This window comes from Piliocolobus tephrosceles, chromosome Y, assembly GCF_002776525.5.
Source record: "Piliocolobus tephrosceles isolate RC106 chromosome Y, ASM277652v3, whole genome shotgun sequence".
NCBI lineage: Eukaryota > Metazoa > Chordata > Mammalia > Primates > Cercopithecidae > Piliocolobus > Piliocolobus tephrosceles.
In genome coordinates, this window is record NC_045456.1 from 6603405 (window position 1) to 6611809 (window position 8405).

At 37.0% G+C, this 8405-nt stretch overlaps 1 pseudogene; it reads left to right on the forward strand.

The window, feature by feature from the left end:
• Nucleotides 1-4907: 4907 nt before the first annotated feature.
• LOC111531737 lies at nt 4908-5029 on the forward strand (annotated as a pseudogene).
• Nucleotides 5030-8405: the final 3376 nt, after the last annotated feature.

The following is an 8405-nucleotide window of genomic DNA, read 5'->3' on the forward strand; positions in this document are numbered from 1 at the left end:
AAGGAGGGAGGGAGGGAGGAGAAGGAAGGAGGGAGGGAAGGGAAGGAAGGGAGGGAGGATTTCCCCCCAAAATTTGAATATTTACTATAATTTGAAATGATCATATTTTCAAGGTCGCTGAAGCTAAATTATAGATGAATACACAAAATGACCTTCAAACTAAGAAACAGAAAACATTTGCTAGACCTGAGAAACACGTTTTCCCCCAAAGTTTTATTTAAAAGATCACCAAAAAGACTTGATAAAGAAAACTTTTGACTCCTCTGTGTGAGCCTATTCTTTGCCGGAACACCCACAGCCAAGTGATGCCAGCTTGGCTGATCTATCAATGCAATCATTGAAAGCCACATGGCAGAGAGAAGGAAAAATAATAAAGTGAATCCTTTTGGAAATGTAAGGGGATAAAAAAAACAATTTATCTCTACTTATAAATACAGCATTTCTTCTGAGATCTAGTCCAACTCCTCACTTCAGAGATGAGGAAAATGAGTCTTAGAGAGGATAAGGCTTTTTAAATTAATAGACTATTTTTGTGAACAGTTTTAGGTTTACAGAATAATTGAGCTGAAAGTACAGTTCCCATCAATACAGTTTCCCATGTTAATTCACACATTTAATCTCTATTACTTTAATTTCACACATTAATTTTGCATTAATATGGCACATTTGTTATAATTGATCAGCCAATATAGATGCATTATTATTAACCAAAGTCCATAGTTTACATTAGGGTTCAGTCTTTGTATTGTACATTATATGGCTTTTGAGAAAGATATAATGACATGTATCCACCATTACAGTACCATACAGAATAGTTTTACTGTCCTAAAAATCCCATCTATTCATCCCTGCCTCCCCGCTCCTGAATCTCTGGCAAGCAATGATCTTTTTACTGTTCGGTAGATTTTAGCCATTTTAATATGTGTGTAATGGTATTTTCTTGTTTTAATTTGCAATTCTGTAATGGCATATGACGTGGAGCATCTTTTCATATGCTTATCTGCCATCTGTAGATCTTCTTTGGTGAGGTGTCTGTTCAGATCTTTTGCGTTTTTAAATTGAGCTGTTTGTTTTCTTAAGGTTGTGCTTAAGAAGTGCTTGTATGTTTTGGATACCAGTCCTTATCAGATAAATGTTTTGCAAATATTTTCTCTGTGGCTTATCTTTTTGTTCTCTTAACAATGTCTTTTGCAGAGCAGAAGTTTTAAGTTTTCATGGAGCCCAATTTATCAATTTTTCTTTTTGGTAGATCATACTTTGCGTGCTGTGTCTAAGCAGTGATCACCAATCCCAAAGTCATCTAGATTTTCTCTTATATCATCTTTTAGGAGTTTTGTAGTTTTGCATTTTACATTTAGGTCTCTGATTCATTTTGAGTTAATTTTTGTGAAACGTGTAAGGCCTATGTCTAGCTTCGTTTTTGTTTTGTTTTGTTTTGTTTTTTTGGTTTTTTTGCATGTGGATGTCCAGTTATTCCAGCACCATTTTTTAAAAGGATTATCCTTTGTGCATTAATTGCCTTTGCTCCTTTGTCAAAGAGAGGTAAGACTTTTTAGCAATACCTCGAGGTGTTATTTTCGTATCAGTTCTTTTTGCTGATAAACTGACTATAGCTAAGTGTTTAAGGGAATTGTCTCTGGAGTCAGATGATCTGTTTTTTTATCTAAACATTTTCAGTTGCAAGCTGTGAGATCATGGGCAAGTTACTTAACCTCTCTTGGCCTCAGTATACTCAACTGTACAATGGGGTTGATGATAATAACATGATTAATAATATTTGTAAGGTTATCATGAGACAGATTAGATAATATAGGTAAAATACCTGGCACATAGTAAGCCCCCAATAAGTGTTGAGTAAGGGCTGCCACTATTGGAGTATTCAAAATTTAACTTGCTTTCTGCCTTGGGGCTCACTACTGAAATATATCAGACAAAAATATATATATATCTTTCTTCATTCTCTAAACCCCCTTCTAATTTTTATAAAATTATGTACCATTTATGTAGGTTTTTTCCAAAATCACGTTCTCCGCAAATTCATCTGTGGTGGCAGCAGCCAGATCCGTGGTTGCTCAGTGGTCATTGATGGAGGAAGGGGCACAAGGAAACTTCTGGGTGTGATCGAAATGTTCTTTTTTTTTTTTTAATTGTAGTTGTGGTTTCATGGGTGTTTACATCTGTCAAAACTCGTTGAATTGCATACTTTAAATGGGTGCAGTGTATTGTACATAAATTATACCTCCATAAAGCTAAAACACACACAAGGAGGAAATGTAAATACCATCTGGATATGGATATCAAGGAATTATTGCTACTTTTTTACATATGAGAATGTATTATAGTTATTTTGAATTTTTTGAAAAGTCCTTATCTTTTAGAGATGCATAGAGAAATGCTTGCAGATGAAATAGTGTGATATGTAATATTTGCATCAAAATAATAAGAGATGGGAGGGTGGATTGGGGAGAGAGATGAAACGCATTTGACTATGAATTGATAACTATTGCAGTTGGATGGTACGTACATAGATAGTTCACATTATTCTGTTTTCTTTTTTGTGCTTAAAATTGTCTACAATTTTAAAGCTTTTTAAAGAACCACTCCACAGATACAGAAACTGTTGCCTTTATTTCAGTTGATAAATGAAACAGTACTGAAAGCATCAGTAAGGTTTTTCGATTTTTTTCTGCACACCATTTATTTTTTATTTATTTTATTTTTTATTATACTTAAAGTTCTAGGGTACATGATGTGCACAACGTGCAGGTTTGTTACATATGTATACATGTGCCATGTTGGTGTGCTGCACCATTAACTCGTCATTTACATTAGGTATATCTCCTAATGCTATCCCTCCCCCCTCCCCCCACCCCACGACAGGCTCCGGTGTGTGTTGTTCCCCTTCCTGTGTCCAAGTGTTCTCATTGTTCAATTCCCACCTATGAGTGAGAACATGCGGTCTGCACACCATTTATAATTTTTAATTACAATTTTTAAGATAATTGTAGATTCACACACAGTTGTAAGAAATAATATAGAGAGATCCCCTGTACACTTCGCCCAGTTTCCCACAAAGGTAACATCTTGCAAAAGAATAGTATAATATCTCAATCAGAATATTGACATTGATATAATCCACTCATCTGATTTAGATTCTCCCAGTTTTACTTGTCCATGTGTGTGTGTGTAAAGAACTATATAATTTTATCACCCAAAATTGTAGGTTCTTGTATCTACCACCAAAGTCAAGATACTGAACAGTTCCGATACTACACAAGCACAAGGATTTTTTATTTTGCCCTTTTATAACCATACTTACCTTCCTATACACCACCCCCCATCCCTATTCCCTGGCACAACTAATCTGTCCTGATTTTTATTTCAAAAATGTAATATGGATGGAATTATATAGTATGTAACCTTTTGAGATTGACTTTTTTCACTCAGTCTAATTCCCTGGAGCTTCATCCAAGTCATTGTGTGTATCAATAGTTTCTTCCTTTTTCTTGGTACATTGATGATATGTATGTACCATACATATGTTTGTTTGTTTAACCATTCACTAGTTGAAGGACATCTGGTCTGATTTCAGCTTTTAGCTTTTACAAATAAAGTGCTGTGAACATTCACAGATGCATTTTCATCTAACATTTTGTTTTCTACTAGTATAATAATTTCCCCTTCTATCGGTTAATCTCAGATGAGCAGTAAGTTTGCAAACTTTCTGAATAAAATCTGTTGGCTTAATAGATCTGTACATTTGAAGCATGTATAATTTCCCTTTAGAGATTGTGAAGCATTTTTTCAACAATATAATGAGTGTCTCTGGTTTTTCCTCTAACCTATATTGAAAAGCAATTCTCAATAGGAATTTGTAAGTGACCTTATAATTACAGACCTTTTGACGGCTATGATAGCTTTACATCAGTGTCAGTTTCCTCTTTGTAATAATCAAACTAAACAATCTTGCTGTACCTCCTGCACCTCATAAATATGTATTCAAAGGCATATTTTCCGACTGATATATCCATATGCCATCACTGAGGGCCAGAGAACATGTTACAGATTTGCAATTTGTGCCCTTAGGTCTTTCAGCATAGTACAATAATGAAGTAATTTACATTCAGCCACAGTTATATTGCAAATTTCCAATTTACTAGGGAATTCTATTTTCAAAAACCATTTCTGATCCTCTTAAAAGTGAAGCATGGTTTTGTTGTGGTTATTTTCCTGCCTCCTCTTAATGCTAAGCTAACCCCCTTTCACTTTGTTTGTGATGCTAGGGCTGGCACTGCAAACTGCTTTTCCCAAACTCCCTTGCTGGTTGCCTTCCTGTTAGGTTCTGTCAATGGAAGGTTCTGATGGGAGATTGGAAGGGGTGAGAAGGGTCTTCTTGCTGCCAACTCCTATCAACAGATGCCCAACACACATGGCTCCAGCCTCCACTTTCTTTCAGCCTTTCCAGCATCACCATACCACATAGCTGTCAGCACCAACCAGCCACACCTTCCTTGGTGATCTGAGTCTCAGCCAAGTAGTACACTTTTCAGTTGTCAGAGCAGTGACTGTGGGGAGTGCCAGCCAGCAGGTGAGGTAGCTGATATGTACCCAATTCTCGGTATTGAATCAGCTCTATGTGAAATACTTAGCATAGCTTTTGCCTTACAGAGTGTTGTACCTTTCTTATACAATTGCAAGCACAATTTTGCAAATTTTTTAGTATCATGTCTGTGTCCTCTCCAGCTACAAAGGTCATCTTCCTCATTCAAGATAATCTGTGGTTAAATTCAGAACTTAGAGAAAGAGAAGGGGGTAGGTTTGCACAAATATCAGATTTCTTTGATGGTAGGCAACAAATGGACACAGGCTAACTTAAGCAAAAAGGAAATCCATAAAAGCTACATAGGAGCTTTGCGCAGTGGCAGTATCACAGCCAATGAGGTTTATCTGAGGCGCGATTATTGCTAATTGAAAAGCTACGTAGGAGCTCACAGAATCAAAGGAGCCAACTTGGAAAGGGTAGGAACCAGAGCCATTCCAGAGATCCAGGAAGCAGGAATCAATGGACTTGCATCTCCAGGTGTTTCACCAGCATGAATCTATAGCATTCACATTCCAAGAAGGGTGTTGCCCACTGGGGTCGGGCGCCCTACCTTTTAGCTGGTGGAGAGTGGGACATCCTGATGGACAGTCCTCCCAAACTGTAACGGATTAAGGAAGAGTAGTTCACTCAAAAGAAATCCAGCATGCTGTTTCCTGGAGAAGGAAAAATGGATGGTGGCCAGAAATTACAACAAACGTACACTACAATGAATTTCAGAAGAGGTCTTCAGCGATAAATAAGAATGCATTGTATATGAAAACTTTGAATAAAAGAACATTGTGCTTGGAGTGAAACACTCAGGGCTATATGTCTACAAGAAGATTCTATAGTTAGGAGAAATAAGCTTTAGTGATCTATTCTACAGAATGGTGACTATAATAAATAGTAATGTGTTATATATTTCAAAATTGCTGAAAGATATATTTTAAATGCTTTCACCACAAAAAAACGTTAACTATGAGAGGTGATGAATTTGTTAATTAGCTTGATTTAATCATCTCACAATGTAAACAAATATCAAAACATCACATTTTACCCCATACATTTATATGATTATGATGTCCATTAAAAATAAAATTTAAAAAAGATTTACATGCGAAGCTTTCTCATTGATGCTTATAGATTGGGACAAGCCTAAGAGGAGTTTCTTGTTCATTATTTTTCGTTTGACAAATATTTATTTACCACGCCCCAGTGATTCTAAGCCTAAGCCTCAGTGATTCTGGTCTAGGTCATTTCCTTTATTCACTGTCCCCAGTGCAGAGCTCAAGTGGCTTAGCCTCAACAGCTAGCAACAGGGTAGGTTGGTCTTTTAGAAATCCAGAGGGACACCCCACAAAGGTTACATATTAACACATTTGTAAGTATAAAACAGTCACTTCACTTTACCTAATAAAATACCTCAATAGTCAATGCAAACAAGTACAAGTTCGAAGAACAGCGTGTCTTCTATTATAATAATTTTCCTTCAACTCCGTCTCACACACAATTGCATTAAACAATATTTTAAATTACTTAGAATTTTATCACATTAAGACAACTCTTCATTTGTATTACTCCGACATTTTTTTTCTAAAATGCATGCGTTTTTTCTATTTATATGAGTATTATGCGTCCAGTGGAAAAAATTTTAAAATAGGGCAATATATGAAGAATAAAATAACAATATACTAGTATCAAGAGACAATGGCTATTAATATCTTAGTGTATTTTCTTCTGCTCCTAATAATGACTGGATGAAAACAATTTGGCCAGAAACAAAATTGGTAATCTTTATGCTCCTCTTTTGCTTGTATAATTTTCAGATCTTTCTGTAACAAGCTTTGTTTTTGTAATAAGAAAACAAACAATAAAGGAGAGTATAAAAGAGTAGGATCTCTATATGTCTTGTTCATCCAGCTAGCTGCAGTTTCCAGAACACTGCTTGGCTCACAGTAGGTACTTCAAAAAAATTTTTTGAATGGCTGAAACTTTTTTGCCCCCAACCTAGTGAACCATAGTTGCTAATGAACATGGAATCACTCTGCAGGTATGTCTGGGTATTATGTCTCTGATTCCTTTTAGTAAATAGTTTATTCTATCCATAGGATCACTTTTGCTGTCTTAATATAAGACTGATTAAATTCAAATTCCAACTCCAGCACTCACTAGCTATGGCACCTTGGCAAGAAACCTCACCACTCTGGCTCAGCTTCCTCATCTGGTAAGCACAGGTCCAGGTGCTGAGGGCACAACAAAACAAGAATCCTACCCTCTAATTTACATTCTAGTGTGCAAGAAAAAGCCTGTGGACAAACATCTGTCAGATGGCGATAAGCGATAAGCACTGTGAAAAAACAGAAAATAGAGTAAAGGGAATAGAAGGTGATTACCTGTGGGGGTGGATGGGGGCATGTTGCTATTTTATAAAGGGTAGTCGGGAACAGCTAAAGGTTTAAACACTAGGCCCAGCATGGTGGGTCATGCCTGTAATCCCAGCCTTTGAGAGGCCAAGGTGGGCAGATCCTTGAGCTCAGGAGTTCGAGACCAGCCTCGGCAACACGGTGAAACCCTGTCTCTACTAAAAACAAAACAAAACAAAATCTGGGAATGGCGGCCTGTGCCTGTGGTCCCAGCTACTCGGGAGGCTGAGGTGTGAGGTTCACCTGAGCCCAGGAGGTTGAGGCTGCAGTGAGCTGTGATCGTGCCACTGCACTCCAGCCTGGGTGACAGAATGAGAGCCTCTTCCAAAAACAACAAAAAAAAAAAAAAAAAAGAAAGAAAGAAAGAAAGAAAAGAAAAAGAAAATAAAAGAAAAAGGAAAGAGAAATTTTAAAAATCATAGTGTAGTGTTTTTCAAACCAAGTTGTGACTAAGCTCAATCATGAAGTCCATTTAGAATTTGCATTTTCGAAAAAATGAAATAAAATTCATCCCTTCCTTGTGTGTGTGCACCTGTTTGTGCCTTACTCTAGTAGCTGAGCACAGAAGGGACAAAAAGAACAACCCCAGAAAAGTGCCAGAAAAGATTAGGACCAGAGCTAAGAGGTTGGGGAGAAAGGCAAACCCAACAGATAAGCAATACAAGAGAGAAAACATCACTTTTTTTTAATGCAAAAAAAGTAGTTGATGGAAAAAAGGCCAAAAAAAATTAAATAGAATTGACAGATTCAATTTAACAACAACAAAAATGCAAAACCAATGAAATATGCTGTACATGATACCTTCGGATTAAATGCATGATAGCGTGTGAATATTCTCAGAAATTCCCAAAATATTTGTTCCATATTTCCTTCTCTGACCCTCACTGAGGCCAACAGTATCAAGATTTTAAAGCCACGTCGTCTGGGAAGATTTCTTTTCTTTCAGTCCTTCAAACATTTCTTTTAATAGGTTTTGGAAATCATGCCTACTTATCAGAAATCAGTACACTGTATTAAAGGGATACAAATCATCTCCCAAGCCGCCTCTTGTTTTGCACACGAGGTTCTCTTTGAAGCAGAGCCATAAGGTACAATTATTCTAGAACAAGGTGGGCAAACTACAGTCCTCCGACTAAATCTAACCCACCACATGTTTTTGTATGGCCCTCGAGCTGAGAATGGTTTTTCCGTTTTCAAGCGGTTGAAAAAAAGATGTTGTGACCCTGAAAACGATTTCAGTGTCTGTAGTTTTATTGGAACACGGCCAAATGTATCCACATTTTCCACGGCTGCTTTGCGCTACAACGCGACAGAGTCGAGCAGTTGCCCCCGAAGCCTAAAATATTTACTATCTCGGTCCTTTTAGAAAATGTCTTGCCAACCAGTGTCCTAGAATATGA